Below are 12477 nucleotides of genomic sequence, written 5' to 3'. Positions count from 1 at the left end.
CTTAATTCTTGGACCCACGGATGAGCGGGAGAGCTGGCAGCCCTGTCTCCATCTTGCCTCTGTCTTCGTGTAAACCTTCCTCACCGCAGTCACTCTGCAGTCCTTCGGTTCCGGGAAGGACAGGGCCGATCCAGAGTATCTTTATGACAAGGGATGGGAAGGACCCCAGAGAACCGTAGCGCCCCCTCAGGACACAGGGATGACAAGCAACTTCTCCAGAGCCCCTTCCCCCAAAACACCAAGAACGACGGATAATGAGCAAGCAAGCCGAGTTTTCACCTGGACTCCTAAACAATTCTGCACACCGCACGCCACGGCCCCCCATCCTTTGTCTATTTGAACCTACAGCTCATGTCTGTACCCGGAAGACAGCCGAGGATGAACTCAAGCTCCGACTTGGCCTGGATGTTAGAGCCACAGGATAAATCCTCCCCCGCCTCCACCACAGCCGTCGGTCATCTGTCATCCAGGGCAGAGGCACCAAACAGGAGTTGTAGAAGCCCAGGAGTTTCAGCCTGGGGTCTAAAGCTCTGGTTCACCATGAGCCCCACAAAGCACATCTTTACTTGCTTTTATGGAAGTGTGAGCTTGAAATGGCTGTTGGTCCATTTTGTAACAATGCTGGACATACATCCTTGGGCCCAGGGAGGTGAAGCAACTTGCCTGAGGTCACCCAGCCTGTGAGAGTGAAGCCAAGTTCGTACCCCAGATGCCTGGGGCCCGCGTGTGTTCCAGCACTGCCGTGGCCCTCGGGGTTCAAGGGTTCCAAAAGGGAAGCGGGAGCCCAGGAGGGGAGCAGCCTCTCTCGAGAGCGCACGTCGGGCCTGTCACTGCGATCTGTGCCGTTCCCGGAGTCTCCTCTGCTTCCCTCCTGCGTGGGTGCGCGTGGGAGGAGACCTTGGAAAGGCCCTATGGATGGGCGGGTCCTGCTGCAGATGGGGTGCCTGGCCCTACGGTGTCCTGGGCTGCGCTGGGACCGCAGCAGCTGGGAGCCAGTGCTACAGTACCCCGAGGGAACCTGAGGCCCAGAGATGCTATGCCAGAGACCTGGACAGCACAGAGCTGGGCCTGGACCCAGGCCTCTAGAGCAGAGCCCATCACTGCCCCAGACAGCCGTGTCCGGCTGAGTGGCAGCCGGAAATGAAGGCTGGCAGGGAGGAGGGCAGAGATGGCGATCTCAGGAAATGCAAGATAAACCCCTTCGTGCTGTGGGCTGTCAGCCACCTTTCTCCCTCCTTCCTCTCTCCCAGCCCAAGGGCCAGGCCTAGACCATTGCTCCCTCCCGCTTGGACCTCCTCAGATCTTGTATAGCCATGTTGAACATTTCCATATGGTTGGCATTACCGATCCTCACTGTACAGATGGGGAAACTGAGGATCTGTCTGCGATTCCACCAGTCACAGGGGAGGCACGGGCGAGCTGGTGGTGGTGCTGCTGGTCTGGTTCTCATCCCATGTCTTTCCCATCCCCTGGGAATCACTTCAGGGACAGTGCCACCTGAAGACCCACAGAGCTGCCATTCCAGGACTAGCTGCAGAGCCTCAGCCTCAGCCTCAGGAGGCTGAGGTGGAGGACGGGGACCCACCTTCCCTGGGCACTGTTAAGTACAGTTAAGTACTCCTAATGTTCCGCAGAGTTCAAAGGCCCTTAGGGCCCAGCGTCCCTTTCAATGTCCATTTCTCCTTTAAAGAAGCTGAGCTGTGAGGGCAGCGATTTGTGCCCTCACTGACAGCAGTTAGACCTTTACTGCTGCCTCCAGCGGAGGACTGAGGCCCGGCGCCCCGCGGTGGACGCCTCACCACGGCCGGGCCTCCCCGAACCTCCAGAGACCCCGAGGAGGCTGCGCAGCAACCACAGCTGCTCGCTGCCGAGCGCAGCTCCGGCTCCGGAAGGCACCATCCCAGCCACAGCCATTTCCAACAGCTCAGCTCTGTCCTTTCCACTACCACCCTTTCCACCACCACGACTCTGCCACCATTGCCACCCCGGCCAGAGCAGGTGCACTTGTGAAAAACCAATCAATCACAGGCCTCAAGGCCCTCCTCTAAAATACACACAATGAGGGCTGGGAGGTAGCTCAGTGGCACAGCACTTGCCGCTAGGCAAGTCCTGAGTTCAGACCCAGTACCAAAAAAGAAAAAACAAAAATAATAGTTAAAAATAATAATAACTTAAAGATATACACCAGGAAGCAGTTTGCTCCTGTGGGGTGTTTGCTGAGCAGCTCAATGACGGAGCACAGACACCCAGATGTGGCCAGCCGGTCCAAGGCCCTACTCCCTCTCTGGTCACTCATTCTCTCTCAGTACCTGCCAGGAACTAAGCATCGAAGAAAGCAAACAGACCCAGCTCTCCTGCAACTTCCCATCCAGGAGAAGGGCAGAGAGGAAACCAGGGACCCATACAGAGGCAAATATGAGATTGGAGATGAAGGAGGGCTGTAAGAGACACAAGGACAGGGCTGGAGGCAGCAAGAGCCCCTGGGAGGAGGTGACCTTCGAGCTGAGACAGAGGAGGAACAAGGGAAGAGGTTCTAGGCAGATGGGCAGAGTACACGTGGGCAGTCTGGGACAGGCAGGAGTTAGAGCAGCTGAGGTGCAGGTCCACACAGGAGGGCAGGAGAAGAGTCGGGACAATGGTTCCCATTTCAGGCTGAGTCAGCCTGGATCCCACCTCCCACACCCAGGAACAAGTGCTCCCTTCCGTCCGAATGCAAATGCCCGAGGCGGAGGGACGGCACAGCCATTCACGGAGCACCTCGTCAGCACCTTAGCTTTTGTGAAGATTCTTTCAGGAGTCTCAGGAGGTGGGCACTGTAGCCCCTTTTGCAAAAGAGGAAAAACTGCTGCCCTGAGAGAGAAAGGGATGTGTCCGCGGCTGCGTCGGGTGAGCTCTTTGATGCTGTGCACAGGATCCTCTCTCCATCCTCACCCTTGGTCCCCATTTGCCCTTGGCGCCCAGTCTCCACCTCCTCCCCCTGCCTGCCTGCACGCCGGTCCTCACCCTCAGCCTCTCCTTCAAGTGTCGCCCTGTACTCTCTCACTTGGCGGGGACTCTACGTCTCGTCTCGCAGCCCTGTGTGTATGGCAAGCGCCGCCCTGCATTGGCTGAGTGACTGAGAAATGAAGTTCCTGAATCAGAAGGAAGCCGCTCATCCTGCTGGACCAGGAGTCCCGCCTGCGGCCGTTTGCTTCCACTTGCTCACCGCTGCAGATGGGGAGCTAGCCACCCAAGCTGCAAACACACTTGTACCTCAGCAACTGTGAGGAGCAGGCGCGGTGGGGCGCCATGCCCCAGCCCTGGTTACGCGCCCCCTCAACCCCCATCAACTCCATGACTTCTGAACCCGAGCAGGAGAAGCCATGGCTCAGACCCTACATGTGGCTTTGGTGAGGACCCGGTACGTGGCTGGATGGGGTGGGTGGCCTTTGATCTATGTCCAGAGCTTCCTCCTGAGGAGCTCCCCTCCCCCCGGGACAAACCATCTTCCCTAACCACAGCAGCTTACTGTGCGGGGCAGACCTCCCCCATGCCTCCGCAGTGCTCATGGTCCACGGGGAAAAGCCACGCTGTGACAGTAGGAGCAGCCAGCCAGTCCTCGTGACCACTCCAGCTGGGTGACCACCCCAGCTGGCCTCTGCAGGGCCCCCCAGATCTCAGACTGCCCCCACCTCCAGCGGCCTTCACCTGACCCCGTGAGGCTGCTCCGAGACCCCCATTTTAGGGGAGGGAGCTGAATGCCCCTCACCACACACAGTCTGGCAGGGCTTTGAGGCTGGGGGGCCTGGTGCAGAGACCTTGCTCAAGGTCGCCCCGCAGGGCCCCAGCCGCCAGTGATGCGGCGGGTAGAGCGCTGGCTCCGGGCCCGGTTGCATCCGCCCACCTGCCCACCACATCTGCTCGTGAGTCACCAACACCTCGGCCAAGACCGCCAGATGCGGGGGCTGCAGAGACAAGGTCACCCCAAAGGCAGAGAGTGGTGAATGGTGAATAGGAGGTTCTCAGCCCTAGGAAAGCAGGGCTGGGGTACAGAAGGGAAACGGAGGCTGGGGGGAGTAGGATCTACTCCCACAAGGAGGCCCACCAGGAGTCGGGGTCAGCCCAGGTCCCGGCCTGATGGATGGGTGCTCTTCCTGCCCCACCAGGCTGTCTTCCCAGGCGGGCAGCTGGGCAGCGCAGGCAGCCTTCACCATGATCAGGGCAATTAGGGTGGGCAGATGGTCCCGCAGGCTGGGCATTCAAGCCGACAACCGGGAAGGCACTGGTGTGTTCGCTGACAAGATCAGCCCAGGTTCCGGCGAGTGGATGCGCAGGCTCACACCCACTGTGTTGGAAGTTCACCCAGTGTGTCCGGACAAGCAGGGGGCTTGGGCTGCTCTGCCCGCTTTGCCGGCTCGGACTTTAGTTCCAACTGCTCTGATAAAGGACCACGGGCAGCCATGGTGGCTAGGTGTGGAGGTGCTGAGGGAGAAAGGGGGCCACTCTGCCTGGAGCAGAGGCTCCTGGGGGGCCCATTGCTGTCACTGCCAGGCTATGCCAGAGGACGGGGGGGGGGGGTCAGGGGAGGGAGGGCTGGGGGAGCCAGGCCAGGAGCACATGCTGAGCACGCACAGCAGAGTGCAAGTCCCTGTGAGCAAGGGATGCTGGGTAAACTGACCAGTGAGGACCGTCCGTCCTCCCCACCACCAGGGAGGCGACTTGCTAGGGCTCCGCTCCATCACTTCCTTCTAGGGGTGTGGCCTTGAAAAGCTACTTCCTCCTCTCGAGTCTCAGTTTCCCCAGCTGCCTGGTCAGCCATTTGATTCGCAATTCTGAAGCCCAGTAAGAGGACAGGAGATGGCACGTGGAGGGCCTTACATGGCACCTGGCATGCGGTCGGTGCCCAAGAATTGCTCAGGAGAACAAAGAAGCAAACAGAGCAGTGCCTCAGGATCCAGGACCGGATGTTGCCCAGCGCAACTCGGCGATCCCGGGCACTTTGGTGAGGGAAGCGCCCCCGGCATCAAGTCCGCCCTGAGAAGGCTGGGCAGACTCCTCCCTCTGCAGTCCTGGTGCCCAGAGCAGGGAGGCAGAGGGAGACCCAGGAGCGGGCACTGAACGCCCTGGAGAGAGAAAGGCAGAGCTCAGCTCCTGCTGCTGCTGCTGCCCCCAGGGTGGGAGATGCCTGGAGCTGGAATTGGGTGGGGGGTGGGGGGGCGAGATGCCTGAAGCTGGAATTGGGTGGGGGGTGGGGGGGGCGAGATGCCTGGAGTTGGAATTGGGTGGGGGGCGGGGGGGGGGGCGAGATGCCTGGAGCTGGAATTGGGTGGGGGGTGGGGGGGGCGAGATGCCTGAAGCTGGAATTGGGTGGGGGGCTCAGGGGAAGCCTCCCTCCAGAGGACCAGGAGGGACACAGTGACTCACAAAGGCGGGTGGCGAGGAGGGGCACAGCCGGACATGGCTCCGGATGGAGTGGAGAGGTTTGATTTTTGTCTGTCTCATTCCATGTTGTACCCCATGACCTAGAACAGTGCCGGGTGCAATACACATCTTAATAACTCATTTCTGAATGAGAGAACGGCACGGTGGACTCTGCCTGGACTCCTTTGGCTGGCTGTGCCCTGTGGTCCCTCACCTTTTGCCTGGACCCACCTCAGCGCCCTCCCCTTGGCCTACTTGGTGATCTATAGACAGAAATCTACTTCCACACTCAAAGCCGTCCTCCACCGGAACCTTCTGTCTCCCAGACCAACCCTCCTCTCTCTCTCTCCTCCACTGACTCCCCCCCTCACCGTGTTCCCCCCTCCCCAGATTCTCCCAGTCCAATAGGGAACATCTGGCCAGCCCCAGACACCCGCACAAACGGTGCCCTTCTTCTCTACCTGACAAACGTCTGCTCATCCTTTAGATTCTGAGAGCCTGCATTCACAAGCAAAACGTACCTCGAGCCAGGGGCTGGTGGCTCACATCGGTAATGTTAGCTACCAGAGAGGAGCAAGGCCAGCCTGGGCAGATAAGTTCCTGAGACTCCTCAACAAAGAAAGGGCATCGCGGAGCACCTGTTTTGTTGCCGACCGGGAAGCTCCAAGGCACAGAACCCAACGTTCATCATCAGCTGCTGTTTAGCTCCACCCGCCAGGGGAGCTCCAATTTAGAGCAGCCCCAGGATGCGTCCCCCTGTTCCCCAAGCGGGGATTGTCCCATGGCTCCCCAGGGAGGAGCTGCATCTCCTCTGGTGTGTCCCAACACAGGAACCCCTGGACAGCCCCAGGGGAAACCCTGTTTTTGACCCCCTTTCCCACCGGTGGCCACTCAAGCCCTAAAGCATGGGCTACCGGGGATGGCTGGGGCATCAGACTCCAGCCATCTAGCTGGCAGAGGGGGCCTAGAGCACTCTGCTGCCCCACAGAGGCCCCCTCCTTGCCCTCCCCTTTCTGTAGACCCCTCAGAGGCTAGAACATGCTCATAGCAGGTAGGAGAGCCAGCTGGACAGAGCTCCCACACAGCGGCTGTGTGGCCTTGGGCAGGCGCTTTACTCTTTCTGCGCCTCAGTGTCCCTCTGCATAGTCTGGACAGCAATGGGCACAGTGTCGGCGGGCACAGTGAAGAACAAAAGAGCACATGCACTCCCGGGTACTCAGTGGCACTGAATTCATGTCTGCTGCAGTCTGAACACCCCCTACCTCCTCACCCGTCACCCGTCACCCGTGTGTTGCGCATGGAGAGGTAAAGTCTGGGAGGGGGAGGGTAAGGCCCAGCTCCTCCCCTCCCCACCCCCACTCCAACCCTGCCCGCACTAGGCCCCTTCCTCTGTCCTTCTGAGCAGCCCGGTGTTTGCCTAGGGATGGGACCACCCAGGGAGACACAGCAGCCCTGTCCTGGGTGAGCTTGTCACCCCAAAGTTCCCCACCCAGCGCCTTCACACCTGGGACACGCCGGCCTGCCCCTGGGGGTAAGCAGCAGGGAGAAAGAGACATGCCCCAAGACAGTGGGACCCTAGAAGAGCCAGGGGAGGGGGGAAGGCGGGGGAGGGACCTGCACGGGGACAAGGCCCTGGAGGAGGAGGATGGGAAGAGCAGAGCTGGGGCACAAAGGGCCACACAGCAGGCAGGGAGACAGGGAGACCGAGAGGAGGACCGGACAAAGAGAGAGAGAGCTGGGTGGAGATGGAGAGGAGACAGCAGTGTCAGCCTCAGATAAGACATGGAAAGAGAGAGAAGGCGCAGAGGGGAGGGATGCGGAGAGGAGCAAGGGGCGGGTGGGGCAGAGGGAGACTGGACGGGCACAGGTAGACTTGAGGGAAGAGACCCAGATCCCTGCAAACGCAGCAGGGAAAGCCCCAACTGTCTCCTCCACGCAGCGCCCCGCGCCCACCCGGTCCACCCGCGTCCTCGCCCCCCAGGTACCTTTGGGCCGCCGCCTCACCACACCCAGCCGCCACTTGAGTGACACGGCCAGCATCGCACCCTGGGGCACCAGGGACGCGCAGCCCAACGCAGCCTGGAGTCCCGCTCGCTCTCCACCGCGCAGAGCTGCCTGCCTGGCAGAGGCCGGGCGCTCCCTGCCTCCTCCTCCCTCCCTCCCAGAGTTGCTAAAATAGATAATCCTCCCCAGAGCCCGAGTGTGGTGGCACAGAGGCAGCAAGAGCCGTCACCAGCACTGGCAAAGCTCAGCCCCAACACCCTGGAGTGACAAGCTTTCACTGGGCATCCTCTAGCCTGCAAGCTCCTTTCCCACAAAGAACTCCCGTCAGTCCACCTCCCAAAGCCTGCCAGGTGACCCCTGGATCTTGGCACTGGCCAGCAGGCCCCGCCAACCTGGAATGGGCTCCATGGGAACTTCTCATCCTCAGAGTCGCCTGCCCATCTGCCTGCTGATCCTACCATATCTAATGACCAGGCAGACTAGGACCCCTTGTCCCACACTTGGCATGCTATGGGATTTCCTGACATGCAGCACTGATTAGTCGGTCATCTTAGTTACTGTAGCCCCAGACAGTGGATCTGATAACCAAGACTTCTATGGGAATCCAGCCACAGCCTCCACGCTGCTAGTGCCTCCCTCCTCACTCCTCCAGGGCATGCTGCCCTTTCCTCTGTGAGGCGCGCTGGCAGAGCCTTGCCACCTGGCTGGAGTTGGGCACTGGCTCCAGACTGCCCATCTCACTCCGGACGTGTGGGGACAGGCAGCGGCTCTGGGTCCCCGCCCCGGCCACCCCCGAGGAGCAGAGGCTTTGACTGGCTTAGCCTCGCAAGTCCAGAGGACAGATCACAGAACACAGGTCTTAGGGGATGAGCAGGCCTGAGTTCAAATCTCAGTTTGGCTAGTCTCAGCCTCAGTTTCCTCGTCTGCTCAAGGGACTGGCAGTTCCTTCCTGCGTGTGATGTGGCCAGAGCAGGATGAGTGGTGTGTGGTGCACTTGGTTGAGTCTGGCACGCAGTAGGTGCTCAGGACGGTGGGTCTGTAGGTCTGTGGGTATGTGGTCCCAAGGAGGCCGCCGTGGGGGATATGGCAGGGGCTCGGGGTGCAGAGTTCAGCACTGTAGTGCGCATGTGTGATCCACCTTTGTCTTAACATCATCTGGCTTCTGCTAGAATGCCACCTTTCAACCAAGCGCAGATTTTCTCTCTCCTGAGTAGCTGGCTTACAGGTGTGAACCACCGGAGCCCAGCATTTACCATTTTGATTAAGCACATCCTCTTTGACCTTGATTTGGGGGAGCACCCTTTGCTTTTTGGGGATGCAGGCTGTATTTTCACAAAATGAAGGGCAGATGACACCATTTTTACACAGCTCATTACAGTGCAGGACCGACCGACCGACGAGCAGATTCTTGACATCACCTGAGCAACATAGGCACACGCTGTACTTTAGAGTATTTGTTCTGAGCCAAGTGCCATTCATCCTAGCTACTCAAGAGGCTCAGATCTGAGGATGGTGGCTCAAGCTTAGCCCAGGTAGGAAAGTGCATGAGACTCTTAATCTCTAATTAACCACCAAAAAAAGAGAAGCCATTCATGGAGCTTTGGCTCAAATGGTAGAGCACCAGCCGAAAGAAAAAAGCTCAGGGACGACTTCCAGGCCCCAGGACTGGCACCAAATACATACATAAATTTGTTCTGAAATTGTAGATCATGCTTGGTCAAAATCTTGTGCAATCTACCCATGAGTAAGGCGAGCAAGCTTCCTGCACCTGGCAGGTAACAGCTGCTCCTGCGGTGGCCAATCAAGAAGCCTACTCCATATGCGTGAATGGGAATGGCAGGTGGGGGCTGGAAAACCAGGACACTGCTGCTTTCCACAATGACCTCACCAGTGACGACCCCACTGCATCTCCCTGCTGTCCCCAGTGGTCCTCAGGCATCCTCACTTTACAAATGAGAGGTGCGGGATTCCACCAGGGCCACACAGCTCAAATGCGGCAGAGCAAAGTCTCTCAGACACGGCCAGACCTGACCCAAGGGAGCAAGCCCCGTGGATGCCCTCCTGTGCCGAGTGTCCTGCCAGCTCAGCCCGGAGCACAGCCTGCCTTGTTCACGGTGACCGCTGGCTAAGGGCAGAGCTGGGACCACATACTCCTGCGTCCCTTTTTAATTATTTAAAAATATTCTTTATTGTTATTATGAAGGTGATGTACACAGGGGTCTGTCTTTTCTTTTCCTCCCTCCCTCCGTCCCTCCCTCCCTTCCTTCCCTCCTCTCTCCCTCCCTCCATCCCTTCTTCTCTCTCTCTCTCTCTCTTTCTCTCTCTCTCTCTTTTTGTCGGTTGTGGGGCTTAAATTCCAGGCCTGGCCGCTGTCCCTGAGCTCTTCAGCTCAAGGTGAGTGTTCTACCTCTTGAACCACAGCACCACTTCCAGTTTTCTGGTGGTTAATTGGAGATGAGTCTCATGGACTTTCTTGCCTGGGGTGGCTTTGAGCCTTGATCCTCAGATCTTAGCCTCCTGAGCAGCTAGGATTACAGGCATGAGCCGCCAGTGCCTGGCCTGGGTTATAATCTCTTAAGTCAGGTAATGAGTACATTTCTTTCTGGGCAATGCTGCCCCTTCCTTCGCTCTCTTCCAGTTTTTCCCTCCTGTCCCTACCCACAAGTTGTACAGTTCATTTTCCACACAGTGTCTGCTGAGTACCACTGCTGCCTTTGTCCCTCCATTTTCTTCTTTTCAGGTTTTCAAACCAATACATTCCCTGTTTTGCTTAACTTAGTTCAAGTTGGGTTTTCCCTTGCCTTCTCTTCCCTTTCCTTTCTTTCCCTTCCTTCCTTCCTTCTTTCCTTCCTTCCTTCCTTCTTTCCTTCCTTCTTTCCTTCCTTCTTTCCTTCCTTCCTTCTTCCCTCCCTTCTTTCTTTTTTCTTTTTTGTGTGGTACAAGGCTTTGAAATCAGGACCTGAGTGTGGTCCTTTGGCTTTTTCATTCGAGGCTAGCACTCTACTGCTTGAGCCACAGGGAGCTCTACTTCTGGCTTTTTGGTGGCTAACTGGAGATAAGAGTCTCGATCCTTAGATCTCAGCTTCCTGAGCAGCCAAGATGACAGGTGTGTGCCACCAGTTCCTGGCTTCAGGTTGCTTTCTTTGGTACAAATCTAGCATTGTCCTTGTCCCACAGTCCCAGATTTCAGTGCACAGCACGGACTTCAGCAAAGACAAAATGAATGAATGAATGAATGAAAAAGTGGGTGAATGAATGAAAAGCAGCCTTCGACAACCCCTTCCTTCTCCACCTGGGTAGGAGGAGGCCAGAGCCCGCAATGATTTTCTGCTGGCGCAGAAGCCCTGACTCTGCAGTGGCAGCAGCAGATCCTGCAGAAGCAGAGTCAGCACAGGAGGAGGACTTGGGGCTCTGCCTTCCAGCTACTGCAGGCCTGCTGGTCCCCCACGCCAGGCCCCCAGGCTCCATAGGTTTATGCAGCCTTCTTTCTGCAGAGAAGGCAGCCCCAGTGAGCGTAGGAGGAAGCAGGGAATCTCTCAAGGGAGATGAGGCCCTGAGATACTACAGGCTGACCGGCTGTGCTAAAGCAGGGGCAGATAAGCCCGGTCTTGCTGGAGTTCAGGGCCCATCCAGCTGTGTGGTTTCAAGAAAGTATTTGCTGTTCTCTGGCTGCTATGGCTGTACACTGAGATCACTAAGCAGCATTTATATGCCCAATGACATTCTTACTTCCTGTGTCCTGAGGCCTAGAGGTGCTCTTCCTGTTGTCTGAGATCACACAATCAAATAAGGATTCAAACACAGGGTCATGTGATTCCCCTTAAAAATGAGCCACAAGTGGAGCATGGTGGATCAAGCCTGCAATCCTAGGAACTTGGAGGTAGAGATCAGAGGATCATGGTTCGAGGCCAGCCCAGGCATAAAAGTTCTGAAGACTCCATCTCAACCAATGGCTGTGCCGCTGGTCTATGCCTGTCATCCCAGCCACAAATAAAAGACTCACCAGCCCAGTGCCAACGGCTCCCACCAGGAATTCTAGCTCTCAGGAGGCTGACATCTGAGGATCATGGTTCAAAGCCAGACTGGGCAGCAAAGTCCGTGAGACTCATCTCCAATTACCTTCAGAAAACTGAAGTGGAGCTGGGGCTCAAAGTAGCAGGGTGCTAGCCTTTAGCCAAAGGGCTCAGGTACAGCACCCAGGCACTGAGTTCAAGCCCTACAACCGACCCAAAATAAAGGCTCACGGTCAGGCTGACCAGGGCATAAAATGAGATCCTATCAAAAAACAGTCAGTACAAATAGGGGCTGGAATGATAGAATACCTGTTTAGCAAGTACCAGGCCCTTAGTTTGAGGCCCAGAAACACACACACACACACACACACACACACACACACACACACACACACACACACACGAAAGAGCTGTACAGAGCCACAAGATGGGTTGAAACAAGGAAAACAATCTCAAGAGGTCCAGGGAAGCCTCCATGATTCTCTTTCTTCCATTCCTGTCTTAGCCTCATGCAGCCTCCAGGGGCTCTGGGTTGCTGCTACCCCCACCTGCTTCCTGAAACAAATTAGCATCTCATTAAAGATCCTTTTCCTTTAATCTTCCTGGCCTTTGCTTCCCACTACGGGCCCAATATGACATTTCTGCTGCCCAGTGCTACTGATCTAAATGAGACCCAGGCTTTCAAGGCTGTCTCTGAAGATCAGGACTGGGGACTGCGGGGGGGATGGGGGGAGGGAGAGGGGGGAACTGTTATATTTCCTGTTAGGTGGAGGTACAGCACAGGTTATTTACTCATTCAGACATATTAAGCACCTTCTGTGTGTCAGCCCAGAGATACAGCTATGAACAAAAGCAAGGCCTTGTGGGTCTTGATTTTCTGTGGAGGAGAGAGGATAAATGATTTGCAATATGTGTGTGATGCTGGGTTTGAGGCAAGGCTCAGGTGGTAGAGTGCTAGTCAATAAGTGAAAGCAAGTGTCAGCAAGTTCAAGTCCTGGTCTCAAAGGGGGGGGGGGGAGGGATCACAAATTAGGAGGTGAAAAACAGGAGGAATAATAAC

The sequence above is a fragment of the Dipodomys spectabilis genome, unplaced genomic scaffold, assembly GCF_019054845.1.
Source record: "Dipodomys spectabilis isolate Male_0828 unplaced genomic scaffold, ASM1905484v1 ptg000054l, whole genome shotgun sequence".
NCBI classification, from domain to species: Eukaryota; Metazoa; Chordata; class Mammalia; order Rodentia; family Heteromyidae; genus Dipodomys; species Dipodomys spectabilis.
This window is presented reverse-complemented; position numbering follows the sequence as displayed.